General features: G+C 41.0%; 1 protein-coding gene across 2 annotated transcripts in view; it reads left to right on the top strand.

Annotated features, from left to right (window-relative positions):
- The window catches only part of OCA2 (OCA2 melanosomal transmembrane protein), a 561,894-nt gene that overhangs the window by 122,075 nt on the left and 423,158 nt on the right, over positions 1–16,661 (top strand). The gene's annotated exons all lie outside the window — the stretch shown is intronic.

Below are 16,661 nucleotides of genomic sequence, written 5' to 3'. Positions count from 1 at the left end.
TATATCACTAGCTTGTTCCTTTTTATTACTGAATAATATTCTGTGATATGAATGAATAGTGTGTTTAAGCATTCATCCTTTGAAAGGCTAAAATATTTTTTTGTCAGTGTTAGGCTATCATAAATAAAGCTGCTATGAACTTTAAAAAATATTTTTTAAAAACATTTTTAGTGGTGTTTTAATATTAAGTTTTAAATATTCTTTATGTATTCTAGGGGGCAACTGGATGGCTCAGTGCCTTCGGACTCTTGATCTCCCCTCAGGTCTGGATCTCAGGGTCATGAGTTCAAGCCCTGTGATAGGCTTCATGCTGGGTGTGGAGTGGAGCTTACTTAAATATTCTTTATGTATTCTAGATATAAGGGCTTTGTTGCTTATGTAGTTTTCAAATATTTTCTCTTAGTTCAATTTACAAATGTTTTCTTTCATAGATTGTGATTTTGATGTCAAGTTTAAGAACTCTTTGCCTAGACCTAGATCCCAAAGATCTTTTTCTAAAATTTGTATTGTCTTACTTTTTACATTTGAGTCTATGATCCATTTTGAGTTAGCCACTGTTTAAGGTGAGAAGTTTAGGGGAGATTAATTTTTTAATCTGTGGACCATTTTTTAAGCGTATGGACCTCCAGCACTGTTTTTTGAATTGCTTTTGCTCCTTTGTTAAAAATTAATTGGACATATTTTTGTGGACATATTTTTAAATTCTCTATTCTGTTTCATTGATTTATGTGTGTATTCTTCCACCAATACCATGGTACCTTGATTACTACAGATATATCATAAATCCTGACACTGAGGTTAATGATTCCTCTCACTTTTATTTTCAAAATTGTATTGACTATTCTATGGCCTTTGTCTCTCCATATATATTTTAGAAAGGCCTTCTAGTCCGTGAACATTCTATGTTTCTTCATGTATTTAGGTCTCTGATTTCTTTTATAATTTTTCATTGTACAGATTGTGTACATATTTTGTTAAATTTACACCAAAGTATTTCCTCTATTTTGGGGGGCAGTTATAAATGGCATTGTGTTTTTATTTTAATTTCTATTTTTTTCATGGTTAACATATATAAATGCAATTGATTTTTGTATGTTGATCTTGTGTCCTGTTACTTTATTGTTAATAATAATACTAATAATATTTTTACTTATTAGTTCTTGGAGGTGTTTTATAGATTCTGTGGTATCTTCTATGTATATAATCATGTCATTTGCAATAGGAACAGTTTTTTTTTTCTTTTCAAATCTGTATGGCTTAATTTTCTTGCTTTATTGCAGCAGCAGAAACAAGAGTAGTGAGAGTGGATAGCCTTGTCTGTTTCTGATGCTAAAGGGAAAGCATTCAGTCCTTCACCATTAAGTATGATGTTAGCTATAGGTTTTGTAGATGGTGTTTATGAGATTGAGAAAATTGCTTTCTTTTCCTGGTATACTGAGAGTTTTTGCCATAATTGGGTATTGAATTTTTGCAGTGACTTTTTTTTGTGTCAATTGATTTTCTTCCTTAGCTGTTTGATATGGTAGATTACACTCACTTATTTTAGAATTTTGGAACAGCCTTGAATACCAGAAAAAAATCTTTCTTTTCTAATATGAGTATTTATTGGTATAACCTTCTTTCTCAGCACTTCTTTGGCTGCATCCTACAAATTCTGATAGGTTGTATTTTCAATTTCATTTAGTTCTATTTTTTATTTTATTTCTAAAATATCTCCCTTTGAAACTCCCTCTTCGACCCATAGATTATTTAGAAGTGTGTTCTTTAATTTCCAAATGCTTGGAGATTTTCTTGTTTTTCTGTTACTGAATTATAGTTTGATTCACTTATGGTCAGAGAACTTACTCAATATGACTACAGTTCCTTATGAAAAAAATTATTTATGCCCCAGGTTTATGGTCTATTTTGGTGAATATTCCATGGGCTTGAAGTAATAAGATTATCCCCCTGTTTTCTAACACTAATGTAACTTGTAAATAGACACTGTATATTCTTAGGCCAAGCAATAACTTGTGAAACTCCAAAACTGCAGTTTTGTTCTGTCTGTAATTTGATATAGAAGGTGGAGGATCATGTGATGTGATGAGCATTGGGTATTATACTGAACTGATGAATCATTGAACATCACATAAAAAACCAATGGGGGGCACCTGGGTGGCTTAGTTGGTTAGGTGGCTGCCTTCAGCTCAGATCATAATCCCAGGGTCCTGGGATTGAGCCCTGCATCGGACCCCCTGCTCAGCGTGGAGCCTCCTTCTTCCTCTCCCTCTACCCCTCCCCCCCTTGTTCTCTCTCTCTCAAATAAATAAATAAAATCTTAAAAATAAAACCAATGATGTACTATATCTTGGCTAATTGAACTTAAATAAAAAATAAAACATGTGCTACTAAAAAAAAAAAAAAAGGAAGGTAGAGGATGTTACAGAGGTGTTAGGAAAATGGTATGCTTGACCTGTGTTTCTGAAACTCTTGTGCTTCCAGAATCCCACTGGGGCATTTGCACAGTATGAGCAGAGAGCTGGATGCATACCCAGCCCTGTGGGCTTTCTGGAAGCAGAGTCAACATTGTAGCATTCCTAGGATCTACTGTAGGAGTCTACTCTATGGGTAGAATTTGCCTTAGGTGAGGACTCAGAAGTTGTCTTAAGTCTTGGGGTAGAGCTGTTTTCCTAGAACCTAAGGTCTCTAGACTCTGTAGACAGGCATGCTCAGGCCATGCTTCTGCCATCTGCATCCTCATTCAGGGACAGTGAGTCTTGGGGTGGCCAGCAGATCTGCCCATCTGCCCTCTCTCTGCTGCTGCCAGCTACTCTCCTTGCATGCTGTACCCTTCTTGATCCCTCTAGGCCTGCTCTGCTGTAGCTGTGTCATACTTATCACTTTCTATTGTGCCATTCACTCATTATGTGAGCTGTATGTTGTCTGCAGTTTTGTTCTGTGTTGGTTCCTGGTGCCTCATACAGCACCTTGCACAGAGTAAGTGCTCAATAAATATTTATTAAACAAAAATGTTTCCAGAGTGTCTTTAGGTATATGACTAGGTACCAAGGTCCCACCTGGGTCTTGTCTAACCTGGCTCCTGGGAACAGGGCACCATCCACCTTTGACCCCTGAGTGACTGTGTGGGAATGAAGCATTGGCCAAGGTTTTCTTCAGCTTTTTAATAGCTTGATGGGATGAAATCATTTCAGGAAATTCCTTAGGTTATTTAAACTTCTTTTCCTATAGATAATCCTGATTGGCACTTTCTTACCTGAAGATTTGGAGTTGTATTTCTCATGCTTGTAAAGTAGCTCTTGTTGAAAGCCCCAAAGAACAAAATTGGACCAATCTTCCTAATTCTTGAACTTTGCATCTCTAATAGGGCTTTAGGAGATTTCCCAAAGCAGCATTCTAAAAATTCTATTATCACAGCTAAGGCTTTTATGCCCTTATACTGTATAAAATCATAGTAAAACAGTGTGATGCAAACTTAATGACAAATATTTCACAATATAAAGGAAATAATACTTTTCCCCCATGTGCCCTCCATTCAATGCCTGGAATTATGTTTTAGGAAGGATTGCCACCACAGGTTCCTTTCTTCTGGAAACAAGCAGGCTTTTCTTTCCTTTTCACTCACTTTATCTAATTGAAACAAAATGATGCAGCCTTTGTGTAAGGTCATGTGTCATTGCCCTGGGTCCTTTCATATTTAATCTAGGAGCTCATAAAGCATTTGGTTTAAAAATTAACTGTGAAATGAAATTCAAAACAGATGAATAGAGAACACCTTTACTCTTCCAGGGGGTCTCTAATTTCCAGAAATGGGAAGTGCATTTGGAGAGAGGCAAGATGCTGTATTTCACAATGCAATGTACATACCACAGTGCCATTTTTCAATGGAAACCTCCAAGTCAAGCCTTCCTAATTTTGGTTATTGTATTTTGCAAGGCTGAAATTTAAATTATAGCTGTGGCCAATTGCTCTGCCCTGTAATTCATTTCCCTTTGTCTGCAACTTTTTTCTTATTGCTGAGAAGTTAGTATTGTGATTCACAGAACATATTGCTTTTAGTAGCATCTGGCAGACTTTGTCTAGCAGGCTCCATTACCTTGTTACAGAGGTGCTTTTTCTTCTTTGAAATCAAAACTTCAGAACTGTAAGAGAGCTGGTGGATTATGTAATACAAGCCCTTTACTTAACAGGCAAAAATGCTGAATTGCAAAGACATTTTTATAATGGAAGGAGTTGGGATGGGGCATAGTTCTTCCAAACACACTTGGCCATGCTGCCTACATTTCTTCTGACAAGCTCAAAACTTGCTATTTCAAGGTTTCTTAGAGCAATTCCTTACAAAAAATTCCAGTATTATGTAGATTTGTCTACAAATCTAGTAATTTAGTAATCTAGTGTTGGAAGTGTTCGGGGCGGTGTGTGGGGGGGGTGGTGTTGAGACAAAGGAGCCAGGGCATAACCTGAGGGTTTTGACTTAAAAGAAAATAATGATGCTTTTGGTACTCAGCAATAGTGGAGAGACAGGCACAGTTCTGAAAATTTTGTGTGTATTAATAGGACTCCCACCATAATCCCACAAGGTGGGCTTTATTATTATCCCCATTTTATAGGTAAGGAAATTGAAGCTCAAGTTAAATTGCTTGCTCAAAGTCCCTGAGCTGGTAAAGATGAAGTAGGGGACTGTCTTTGGAATCCATGCTTCTCCCTAGGCTGCATTGCTTGTCAAGGAGCAGGGAAACATTTGCAGCCAGAGCAGGAAAAGCTACATAAAGGGTGAATGAATATATATTATGCACCCATCATTGTCCTGTTTTGTGTTTGCAAATGTTATATTATTTAATTACAAAAAGATATGGTAGGTTGAATAGCTCCCCCACCCCCACTCCAGACATTCATGTCCTAATTTCTAGAACCTGTGACTATGTGACCTTGTAAGGCAGAAGAAACTTTGCAGATGTGATTAAATTAGACTTTGGGAGATTATCCTGGATTATCCAGGTGGGCCCAATTGCCTGAAAGTGGAGAACCTTTCCCAGCTGTGGTTAGAGGGAGCCATAACTATGGAATAAGGGTAATAGAAAGGTGATGTGAGGACTTTGACCCACTGTTGATGGGTTTGAGAATGGAAAAGACAGGCACTGGTAATGGAATATGGGCAGCCTTTAGAAGCTGGAATAGGTGAGGAGATGGATTCTTCCATAGAGCACTAGAAGGAACGCTGCCCTGCTGACTAGGTTGGGTTTCTGACCTATCAAAGTATAAGAGAATAGATCTGTGCTATTTTCAGCCACCTACATTGTGACAGCAGCCCTAGGAAACTAACATAGTAGGTCTCCATGAGGGAGGTGTAACATTCCTGTTTTATAGCTAGAGAAACCATGGAGAGGACAACTTGATGCCGGTCTCAGCCGTGGTAAGTGGGAGAGGCAGGACTGAACCCATGTTCTTCCATGGCCAAGCTCCTCCTCTGAGGAGGGTGAGTGGAGGTTGCTGAGCTTTAGTACACAGCTGAGAGTAGGTGTCCCAGCCCAGCTGCCTCTTGACCCTAACGTCTTGCACATGTGGGTGATGCAGGGGGTGGACTGCCCTTGTATATATACGGGAAGAAAGCTGAAGTTCATAGGCAGGGGCTTGCCTTATCGCCCAGTTTGATCAGTCAGGACTTTGTCTGTAATCAAAAGACCTGGCTGCTGTGAGCTGGAGGGATCAACTGGAAGGACATTTGGGGTGAGTGTGTGTGCATGTGTGAGACTATGTGTGAGTGAGAGTGTGAGGAGGCTGTGGAGTGTGTCTGTGTGTACAAGTGTGGGTATGTGAGACTGTTGATGCTGTGTGAGTGTGCGAGACTAGAAGTGAGTGTGAGACTGTGAGTGGATGTGTTTGAGTGTATAAGACTGTGTGTGTGTGTGTTTGAGTTAGTGAGGGTGTGTGATTATGTGTGTGGTACATGAATGTGAGACTGAATGTGTGTTGAGTGTATGCACAAGATAGGTCCCAGTGCTACTTTGTCTTCATGTCACTGGCTCACCTCTGGCGCCATGACTGGGCTGTGCTGAGGCAGGGGTTGGAGAGTCTGGCAGTTTGGAGATTTGGTTCCCCAGAGGCCTAGGTACCCCCCAGGATTGGGAGCAGACAAATCCTGACCACATAGGGAGTGTGCACACCCAAGTCCTTGCTGGAGTTCCATTCCTATCCCACGTGACCTCCTCTAGGAGAAGGAGCCCAGAGTCAGGGTGCAGGAGCCACTGCCGTGCCATGCCATCATACTGAGGACAGGAACTGGCTTATCTCCTTTCCTTTACCACCTGAGGATATGGAGTGGCCTGGACCTTCTCTCTGGTGCTTTGGGACCTGATCCCACCCTGGGGAGAGATGGGAGCCTCAAGGGGCAGGTGGCATCAGGGCAGATCTGTTGGGGGTAGAGAGAGTGATGGGAGTGGTGGGGTGTTTCTCTCCCCCATCAGGTCTGCTTTTATGGTCTAGTTTGAGCAAGTCTCTTGATAATATGGTACATTTTTGTTGTTTTTCTTGAAAGTTATTTTATTTGCTGACAATGTGTAAAAGATTCTGCTTTGGTATTTTACAGAATACTTTTTTCTTTCTTTTTTATTTTTGCCATTTTTAGAGCACCCAAGGTCTAGAATGCACAGATTTTTTTTTTAAATTGAGATTTAATTGACATTCATCATTGTGTAAGTTTAAAGTGTATAACATGTTGACTTGATACATTTATATATTGTAATATGATTACCACTGTAGCTTTAACCAACACTCTATCACAGTTACATAATTATCAATTATTTTATGTGGTGAGAACAATTAAGATCTAGTCTCTTAGCAACTTTGAAGTTTATAATACATTATTGTTGACTATAATCACTATGCTATGCATTAATTAGGTCTCCAAAACGTATTTATCCTCTAGATCCAAGATTGTACCCTCAAACATCTCCCCAAGTTCCCCACCCCCCAGGCCTTGGTAACCACCATTTTACTCTTTTTCTACAAGTTTTGCTTTTTTAGATTCCACGTATAAGTGAGATCATACAGTAATTTGTCTTTCTCTGCCTGACTTATCTCATTAGCATAATGTCCTCAGGGTCCATCCATGTTGTCATAAATGGCAGGATTTCCATTTTTATCATGGCTGGATAATATTCCATCACACATACACACACACACACACACACACCCCACATCTTCTTTATCTATTTATTCTTTAATGGATGGTTAGGTTGTTTCCTTATTTTGCCATTGTGAATAATGCTGCAATAAACATGGGGGTGCAAATATCTTTTTGAGATCCTACTTTTATTTCTTTTAGATATATACTCAGAAGTGGAGTTGCTGGATCCTGTAATAGTTCTATTTGTATTTTTTGTGGATCTTCCGTACTATTTTTCCACAGTGACTGAACCAATTTACATTCCCACCAACAGTGCACAGGAGTTCCCTAAAATGTGTAAGGTGTTTTTTTTTTTTTTTAAAGATTTTATTTATTTATTTGAGAGAGAAAGAATGAGAGACAGAGAGCATGAGAGGGAGGAGGGTCAGAGGGGGAAGCAGACTCCCTGCCAAGCAGGGAGCCCGATGCGGGACTCGATCCCGGGACTCCAGGATCACGACCTGAGCCGAAGGCAGTCGCTTAACCAACTGAGCCACCCAGGCGCCCCTGTAAGGTGGTTTTGATTTGCATTTCACAAATGATTAGTGATATTGAACATACTTTTCCAGGTACCTCTTGGCCATTTGTATGTCTTCTTTGGAGAAATGTCTGTTCAGCTCCTCTGCCCATTTTAAAATCAGTTTTTTTTTTTAAATGTTCAATTAGCCAACATATGTAGTACATCATTAGTTTTGAATGTAGTGTTCAATGATTCCTTAGTTGCATATAAAATCAGGTTGTTTTTTGTTGTTATTGAACTGTTTTCAGCATTTCTTGCAAGGCAGGTCTAGTAGTGATGAACTCCTTCAGCTTTTGTTTTGGCTTTTGTTTCTCTTTCATATTTTTTAACACTTTAAATATGTCATTATACTCTCTCCGGGCCTTCAGGGTTTCTGCTGAGAGACCCTCTGAAAGCCTAAGGGGGATCCTTTGTAATTACAATCTTTTTTTTCTCTCACAGCTTTTAGGATTCTCTTTAAATCTTTGAATTTTGACAGTTTCATTATAATGTGCTTGGAGTTCTTTTGCATTGAGATGTCCATGTCTCCCCAGGTTTGGGATGCTTTCAGCTATTATTTCTTTAAATAAACTTTTTCTCCCCCTTCTCTTTCTTCTTCTGGAACCCCCAGTTATGAACATTTGGGGGAGGTTCATAGATCATGTAGGCTTTCTTTGCTCTTTTTTTTTTTTAAAGATTTTATTTATTTATTCATGAGAGACAGAGAGAGAGAGAGGCAGAGGGAGAAACAGGCTCCCAAGGAGCAGAGAGCCTGATGTGGGACTCGATCCCAGGACCCTGGGATCATGACCTGAGCTGAAGGCAGACGCTTAACCATCTGAGCCACCCAGGCGCCCTCTTTGCTCTTTTTCATTCTTTTCTCTGTGTTCTTCTCTGACTGGGTCATTTCAAAGTTTCTGTTCTCTAGGTCACTTATTTTATCTTTCACCTGATCTACTTTGCTGCTGATGCTCTCTTGTTGCATTTTTCATTTCATTCATTAAATTCTTCAGCTCCAGAATTTGTTTGGTTCTTTTTTATGATTTCTTATTCATTTGTTAAATTTCTTATTTTGTTCATGTGATATTTTCCTGGTTCCACTGAATTATATTTCTGTGTTTCCTTGTAACTCAGGTCATAACAGCTCCCCTGCTAGGCCAGGGCCAGGCTTGCATCTATGTTTGTTCTGATATTGTTATCAGTGGCACTGCCTGCCAGGTGGGTCTTCTTTCCACCCTCCCTTGTCTCTTAGGAAGAGGATGTGGCCATTTTATATAGGTGGTGGGCCTGCATCCTTCTGTCCCATGATGTGAAGGTACTCCGGTCCTTCAGTGCATGGTGGGCTGACTCCCCTCCCCTCTGTGGTTAGGTGTGGTCTTGCCTTGTGCCTGGCTGTTGGTTTATCAGCAGAGCAACACCCGCTTCTTGCCTCAGTGATAGCATGTGTGAAGAAGCCTGGGTTATTGAGGAACCACAGTGAGGAGAGGCCTGCTAGCATTGTGGCTGTGCAGGCATTAAGAGGCCAGCTGAAGATGTAGAGCAGTCAGGCCCCTACTGGAAGGGGTGGTGCAATCTACCCTCAGTGCCAGAGCCTGTTGAGTCTGATTCTCTCATAACTAGAGAGAATCTCATGACTCTTGCTGAGCTGGGGCCCTTCCTTGGGGAAACACTGGCTGTTCCCAGTTCTTATGTATTGGCACTGCCATCAGAGGGAATTTCCAGCATCCATCACTGTTCTAGAGTTTTCTCCAAGCTCATGCATGCTGTTCTGCAAATGTCCATGTGAACCATTTCTTTTTGTCAAAGGGAGAAGGTTGCTTAAGAAATTCTGAAAAGAATGGAAGGGGGTGTGCTTGCTGGGCAGTGTGGGGTGAAGGGGGTGATGGCCTGGGTCCTTTGGGCCTTACCTGGTGTTCCTGGGCCAGAGTGAGCCAGGAAGGATGTGTGATTTCAGAGCTTCTCAGGGTGACAGAACCATCCTCATAGGCTTGGGTGGGCCTGACAATGAGGGTGTCTGCTCTTCTTCCCACTCATCCCACATGCTACTTGATGCCCTCATGACTTTTCCTCCTTTCCAGAGTCTCCCGTGTACAGAAGAGGCAGATAGTTGTGTCTGAAGCATGGAGCTGGCTGGAATCATCAAGACACTTTTTGTTGCCCCTTGTTCAGGGGGCTGCCACCTCGCTCAGGTGTGTTCATGCATCTCTGAGGCAGAACAGGGTGCAGGCCCCACCCCAGTTGGGCTGTGTTGGCATTTCTGATTCCAGATCAACTCTGTAGCACTGCCTGTCCTCCAAGACAAGGGGACAGGATGGGAAGATGGTGTGAACAATTGAGATCACCTGTGTACACCTGGCTTCTTTTAGAGTTGGGAAAAAGGAAATGGACATACCTAACATGGTATTTTCATCCTGCCCTGGGAGTAATGTCCATTTGGTGATGTGTGGCCAAAGAGCAGTCATTTTGGAAGAATGTTGCAAGGAAGTTGTGGGAAACTTCAAACAGAATGTATTTTTCTAATCTTTATTTCAACCTTTAAGGTATAGTCACATGAAAAAAGTTTTCGGTAACATCCTAATTCTCTAAATGGATTTGTGGAGTTGTGGCTACCTATTGTGATTCTCCAAAGCTAGAAGAGTTAACAACTGGCATATTTTCTTTCACTGTGGTAGCCAAGCTTCTGTAGTTTCTTAGCAGAAATGTTTGGAATATGCAATAGGAATTTGTACCTTATGAACTTAGCACTGAAAATTCAGTGAAATTATTCTTTTTTTCCTTTTTGAGGAGAAAGTCTGTCTTCCTAGGCAACACAGGATCAATTGGTGATTGGGCTGACCTTGGCATGACCACATGTTCACAGCCCATAGCTCTGGGACCTTGTTTAAGTTCTAAAATCAGAATCAATATGTTTTATATGCTTGAAGACTGTGCCAGATGACATCTTGAGGTGCCTTTAAACTCCAGGATCTATAATTTTGTGTAAAATAAGCCATGCCAGAAAATTAACTCAGTACTATTTGGGTAATACCTAAAGAGAAAATATATGATTTGTACATATACATTCTCCTTGGATCACATAATGCATGATGGGCCTTGCAAAGGGAATACATCATATACCTAACAATAATGGTAAAATATCAGCAAGAACAAACAGCCAGGACTGACAACATACACATAAGGGCAGAAAAAAGTAAGTATTGGAGACAGGGTGCTAGGCAGTAGATTGCTTCCATCTGCTCACATGCTATCTGCCAAAGCAGGGTGAGGGCCTGGGGTCAGGGGTGATGACCGGAAGCATATAACACAATCCACCCCAGTTCACCCACCAGCCATAGTGTTTGCCTCTGCACCCAAATATACTACCTTCTCCCAAGATGCCCTAAAGTTCTCACCCTTTTCAGCCTCCTGGTCCAATCCAGGAGCTACAACCTTTGAGTGGGAATTCTCTGTCCCTCATTCACATTGTGAAGCAGTGTGAGATGGGGACCAACACAACACCTCTCACCTTGGGAGGGCACTGTGAGGAAGCCCACAGGCCTACAGGGATCCTACGCAGGGTGGCATTGCTTAAAAGCCCCCATTCCACAGCGTCTCCCTCACACATCACAACCCATGTTCCAGCATCCACCTCACACTTCACAGCCCCATGTTCCAGCATCTACCTCTCACCTCACAGCCCCATGTTGCAGCATCCACCTCACCACACCTCACAGCCCTGTGTTTCAGCATCCACCTCACACCCCCATCACACCTCACAGCCCTGTGTTCCAGCATCCACCTCACAGCCCCATGTTCTAGCATCCACCTCACAAACCCCTGTGTTTCAGCATCCACCTCACACCCCCATCACACCTCACAGCCCTGTGTTCCAGCATCCACCTCACAGCCCCATGTTCTAGCATCCACCTCACAAACCCCTGTGTTCCAGCATCCACCTCACACCCCCATCACACCTCACAGCCCCATGTTCCAGTATCCACCTCACAGCCCCATGTTCCAGCATCCACCTCACACTTCACAGCCCCATGTTCCAACATCTACCTCTCACCTCACAGTCCCATGTTCCAGCACCCACCTCACACCTCACAACCCCATGTTTCAGCATCTACCTCACACCTCACAGCCCCCCTTTCAAGCATCCACCTCCAACCCCATGTTTCAGCATCTACCTCTCACCTCACAGCCCCCCTTTCAAGCATCCACCTCACACCACACAGCCCCTTGTTCCAGCATTCACCTCATACCTCACAGCTTCTGTGTTTTAGCATCTACCTCAGGCATGTGCCCAAACCTCCAAAATCATCAGGTACATTTTTGGCATCTTATGACTGGTGACCCTCTTATTAAATATTTTCTACCAAATAAGTTGAGTTGCCATTTTCCCTCAAATTTTATGTCAGGTGTTTTATGGACTACTTTCCAGCCATGATAGACTTGCTATGTATTTTAGGTTTTTGTATCTGTAGTGTCCTACTTCTGGACCTATTTCAAAATTAGTCAACATTTTCTTTTCTTCTATTTTTTCTTTTTTATTTAAATTTTATTTATTTATTTTTTTTGAAATTTCTTTTTTTTTATTCTTATGTTAATCCCCATACATTACATCATTAGTTTTAGATGAAGTGTTCCATGATTCATTGTTTGTGCATAACACCCAGTGCTCCATGCAGAATGTGCCCTCCTCAGTACCCACCACCAGGCTAACCCAACCTCCCACCCCCCTCCCCTCTAGAACACTGTTTGTTTTTCAGAGTCCATCGTCTCTCATGGTTCGTCTACCCCTCCGATTTCCCCCGCTTCACTCTTCCCCTCCCGCTACCTTCTCCTTCTTCTTTTTTTTTTTCTTAACATATATTGCATTATTTGTTTCAGAGGTACAGATCTGAGATTCAACAGTCTTGCACACTTCACAGCGCTTACCAGAGCCCATACCCTCCCCAGTGTCTATCACCCAGTCACCCCATCCCTCCCACCCCACCCCCTACTCCAGCAACCCTCAGTTTGTTTCCTGCAATTAAGAATTCCTCATATCAGTGAGATCATATGATACATGTCTTTCTCTGTTTGACTTATTTCACTCAACATAATACCCTCCAGTTCCATCCACGTCGTTGCAAATGGAAAGATCTCATTCCTTTTGATGGCTGCATAATATTCCATTGTATATATATACCACATCTTCTTTAGCCATTCATCTGTCGATGGACATCTTGACTCTTTCCACAGTTTGGCTATTGTGGACATTGCTGCTGTAAACATCGGGGTGCACGTACCCCTTCGGATCCCTACTTTTGTATCTTTGGGGTAAATACCCACTAGTGCAATTGCTAGATCGTATGGTAGCTCTATTTTCAACTTTTTGAGGAACCTCCATACAGTTTTCCAGAGTGGCTGCACCAGCTTGCATTCTCACCAACAGTGTAGGAGGGTTCCCCTTTCTCCACATCCCCGCCAACATCTGTCGTTTCCTGACTTGTTAATTTTAGCCATTCTGACTGGTGTGAGGTGGTATCTCATTGAGGTTTTGATTTGGATTTCCCTGATGCCGAGCGATATTGAGCACTTTTTCATGTGTCTCTTGGCCATTTGGATGTCTTTGGAAAAATGTCTGTTCATGTCTTCTGCCCATTTCTTGATTGGATTCTTTGTTCTTTGGGTGTTGAGTTTGATGAGTTCTTTATAGATTTTGGATACTAGCCCTTTATCTGATATGTCATTTGCAAATATCTTCTCCCCTTCTGTCGGTTGTCTTTTGGTTTTGTTGACTGTTTCCTTGGCTTTGCAAAAGCTTTTTATCTTGATGAAGTCCCAATAGTTCATTTTTGCCCTTGCTTCCCTTGCCTTTGGCGATGTTTCTAGGAAGAAGTTGCTTCGGCTGAGGTCAAAGAGGTTGCTGCCTGTGTTCTCCTTTAGGATTTGGATGGACTCCTGTCTCACATTGAGGTCTTTCAACCATTTGGAGTCTATTTTTGTGTGTGGTGTAAGGAAATGGTCCAGTTCCATTCTTCTGCATGTGGCTATCCAATTTTCCCAACACCATTTGTTGAAGAGACTGTCTTTGTTCCATTGGACATTCTTTCCTGCTTTGTCAAAGATGAGTTGACCATAGAGTTGAGGGTCCATTTCTGGGCTCTCTGTTCTGTTCCATTGATCTATGTGTCTGTTTATGTGCCAGTACCATGCTGTCTTGATGATGACAGCTTTGTAATAGAGCTGGAAGTCCGGAATTGTGATGCCGCCGGCTTTGCTTTTCTTTTTCAACATTTCTCTGGCTATGCGGGGTCTTTTCTGGTTCCATACAAATTTTAGGATTATTTGTTCCATTTCTTTGAAAAAAGTGGATGGTATTTAGATGGGGATTGCATTGAATGTGTCGATTGCTCTAGGTAGCATTGACATCTTCACAATATTTGTTCTTCCAATCCATGAGCATGGAACGTTTTTCCATTTCTTTGTGTCTTCCTCCATTTCTTTCATGAGTATTTTATAGTTTTCTCAGTACAGATCCTTTGTCTCTTTGGTTAGATTTCTTCCTAGGTATCTTATGGTTTTGGGTGCAATTGTAAATGGGATTGACTCCTTAATTTCTCTTTCTTCTGTCTTGTTGTTGGTATATAGGTATGCCACTGACTTCTGTGCATTGATTTTATATCCTGCCACTTGACTGAATTCCTGTATGAGTTCTAGCAGTTTTGGGGTGGAGTCTTTTGGGTTTTCCACATAAAGTATCATATCATCTGCAAAGAGTGAGAGTTTGACTTCTTCTTTGCCAATTTGGATGCCTTTGATTTCTTTTTGTTGTCTGATTGCTGTGGCTAGGACTTCCAAAACTATGTTGAATAGCAGTGGTGATAGTGGACATCACTGCCGCCTTCACCATTGAGAATGATATTCGCTGTAGGTTTTTCATAGATGGCTTTTATGATATTGAGGTATGTACCCTCTACCCCTACACTCTGAAGAGTTTTAATCAAGAAAGGATGCTGTACTTTGTCAAAAGCTTTTTCTGCATTTATTGAGAGGATCATATGATTCTTGTTCTTTCTTTTGTTAATGTATTGTATCACATTGATTGATTTGTGGATGTTGAACCAACCTTGCAGCCCAGGGATAAATTCCACTTGGTCGTGGTGAATCATCCTTTTAATGTACTGTTGGATCCTATTGGCTAGTATTTTGGTGAGAATTTTTGCATCCATGTTCATCAGGGATATTGGTCTGTAATTCTCCTTTTTGATGGGGTCTTTGTCTGGTTTTGGGATCAAGGTAATGCTGGCCTCATAAAATGAGTTTGGAAGTTTTCCTTCCATTTCTATTTTTTGGAACAGTTTCAGAAGAATAGGTATTAATTCTTCTTGAAATGTTTGGTAGAATTCCCCGGGGAAGCCATCTGGCCCTGGGCTTTTGTTTTTTGGGAGATTTTTGATGACTGCTTCAATTTCCTTAGTGGTTATAGGTCTGTTCAGGTTTTCTATTTCATCCTGGTTCAGTTTTGGTAGTTGATACATCTCTAGGAATGCATCTATCTCTTCCAGGTTATCTAATTTGCTGGCATAGAGTTACTCATAATATGTTCTTATAATTGTTTGTATTTCTTTGGTGTTGGTTGTGATCTCTCCTCTTTCATTCATGATTTTGTTGATGGGTCATTTCTCTTCTCTTTTTGATAAGTCTGGCCAGGGGTTTATCAATCTTGTTAATTCTTTCAAAGAACCAGCTCCTAGTTTCGTTGATCTGTTCTACTGTTCTTTTAGTTTCTATTTCATTGATTTCTGCTCTGATCTTTATTATTTCTCTTCTCCTGCTGGGTTTAGGCTTTATTTGCTGTTCTTTCTCCAGCTCCTTTAGGTGGAGGGTTAGGTTGTATACTTGAGACCTTTCTTGCTTCTTGAGGAAGGCTTGTATTGCTATATACTTTCCTCTTAGGACTGCCTTTGCTGCATCCCAAAGATTTTGAATAGTTGTGTTTTCATTTTCATTGGTTTCCATGTATTTTTTTAATTCTTCTTTAATTTCCTGGTTGACCCATTCATTCTTCAGTAGGATGCTCTTTAGCCTCCATGTGTTTGAGTTCTTTCTGACTTTCCTCTTGTGATTGAGTTCTAGTTTCAAAGCATTGTGGTCTGAAAATAGGCAGGGAATGATCCCAATCTTTTGGTACCGGTTGAGACCTGATTTATGACCTAGGATGTGATCTATTCTGGAGAATGTTCCATGGGCACTAGAGAAGAATGTGTATTCTGTTGCTTTGGGGTGGAATGTTCTGAATATGTCTGTAAAGTCCATTTGGTCCAATGTGTCATTTAAAGTCTTTATTTCCTTGTTGATCTTTTGCTTAGACGATCTGTCCATTTCAGTGAGGGGGGTGTTAAAGTCTCCCACTATTATTGTATTGTTGTCGATGTGTTTCTTTGCTTTTGTTATTAGTTGCCTTATATAATTGGCTGCTCCCATGTTAGGGGCATAGATATTTACAATTGTTAGATCTTCTTGTTGGATAGATCCTTTAAGTAGGATATAGTGTCCTTCCTCATCTCTTATTACAGTCTTTGGTTTAAAATCTAATTTGTCTGATATAAGGATTGCCACCCCAGCTTTCTTTTGGTGTCCATTATCATGGTAAATTGTTTTCCACCCCCTCACTTTCAATCTGGGGGTGTCTTTGGGTCTAAAATGAATCTCTTGCACACAGCATATTGATGGGTCTTGTTTTTTAATCCAGTCTGATAGCCTGTGTCTTTTTATTGGGGCATTGAGCCCATTTACATTCAGGGTAACTATTGAAAGATAGGAATTTAGTGCCATTTTATTGCCTGTAAGGTGACTGTTATTGTATATTGTCTGTGTTCCTTTGTGGTGTATGTTGCTTTTAGGCTCTCTCTTTGCTTAGAGGACCCCTTTCAAGATTTCCTGTAGGGCTGGTTTTGTGTCTGCAAATTCCTTTAGCTTTTGTTTGTCCTGGAAGCTTTTGATCTCTCCTTCAATTTTCAATGACAGCCT

Source organism: Mirounga angustirostris, unplaced genomic scaffold (assembly GCF_029215605.1).
Source record: "Mirounga angustirostris isolate CCGP_5_RB_7025 unplaced genomic scaffold, mMirAng1.0.hap1 SCAF_9, whole genome shotgun sequence".
Lineage (NCBI taxonomy): Eukaryota > Metazoa > Chordata > Mammalia > Carnivora > Phocidae > Mirounga > Mirounga angustirostris.
Note: the sequence above shows the minus strand (reverse complement) of the source record. Positions and strands in the feature narration are given on the sequence as shown.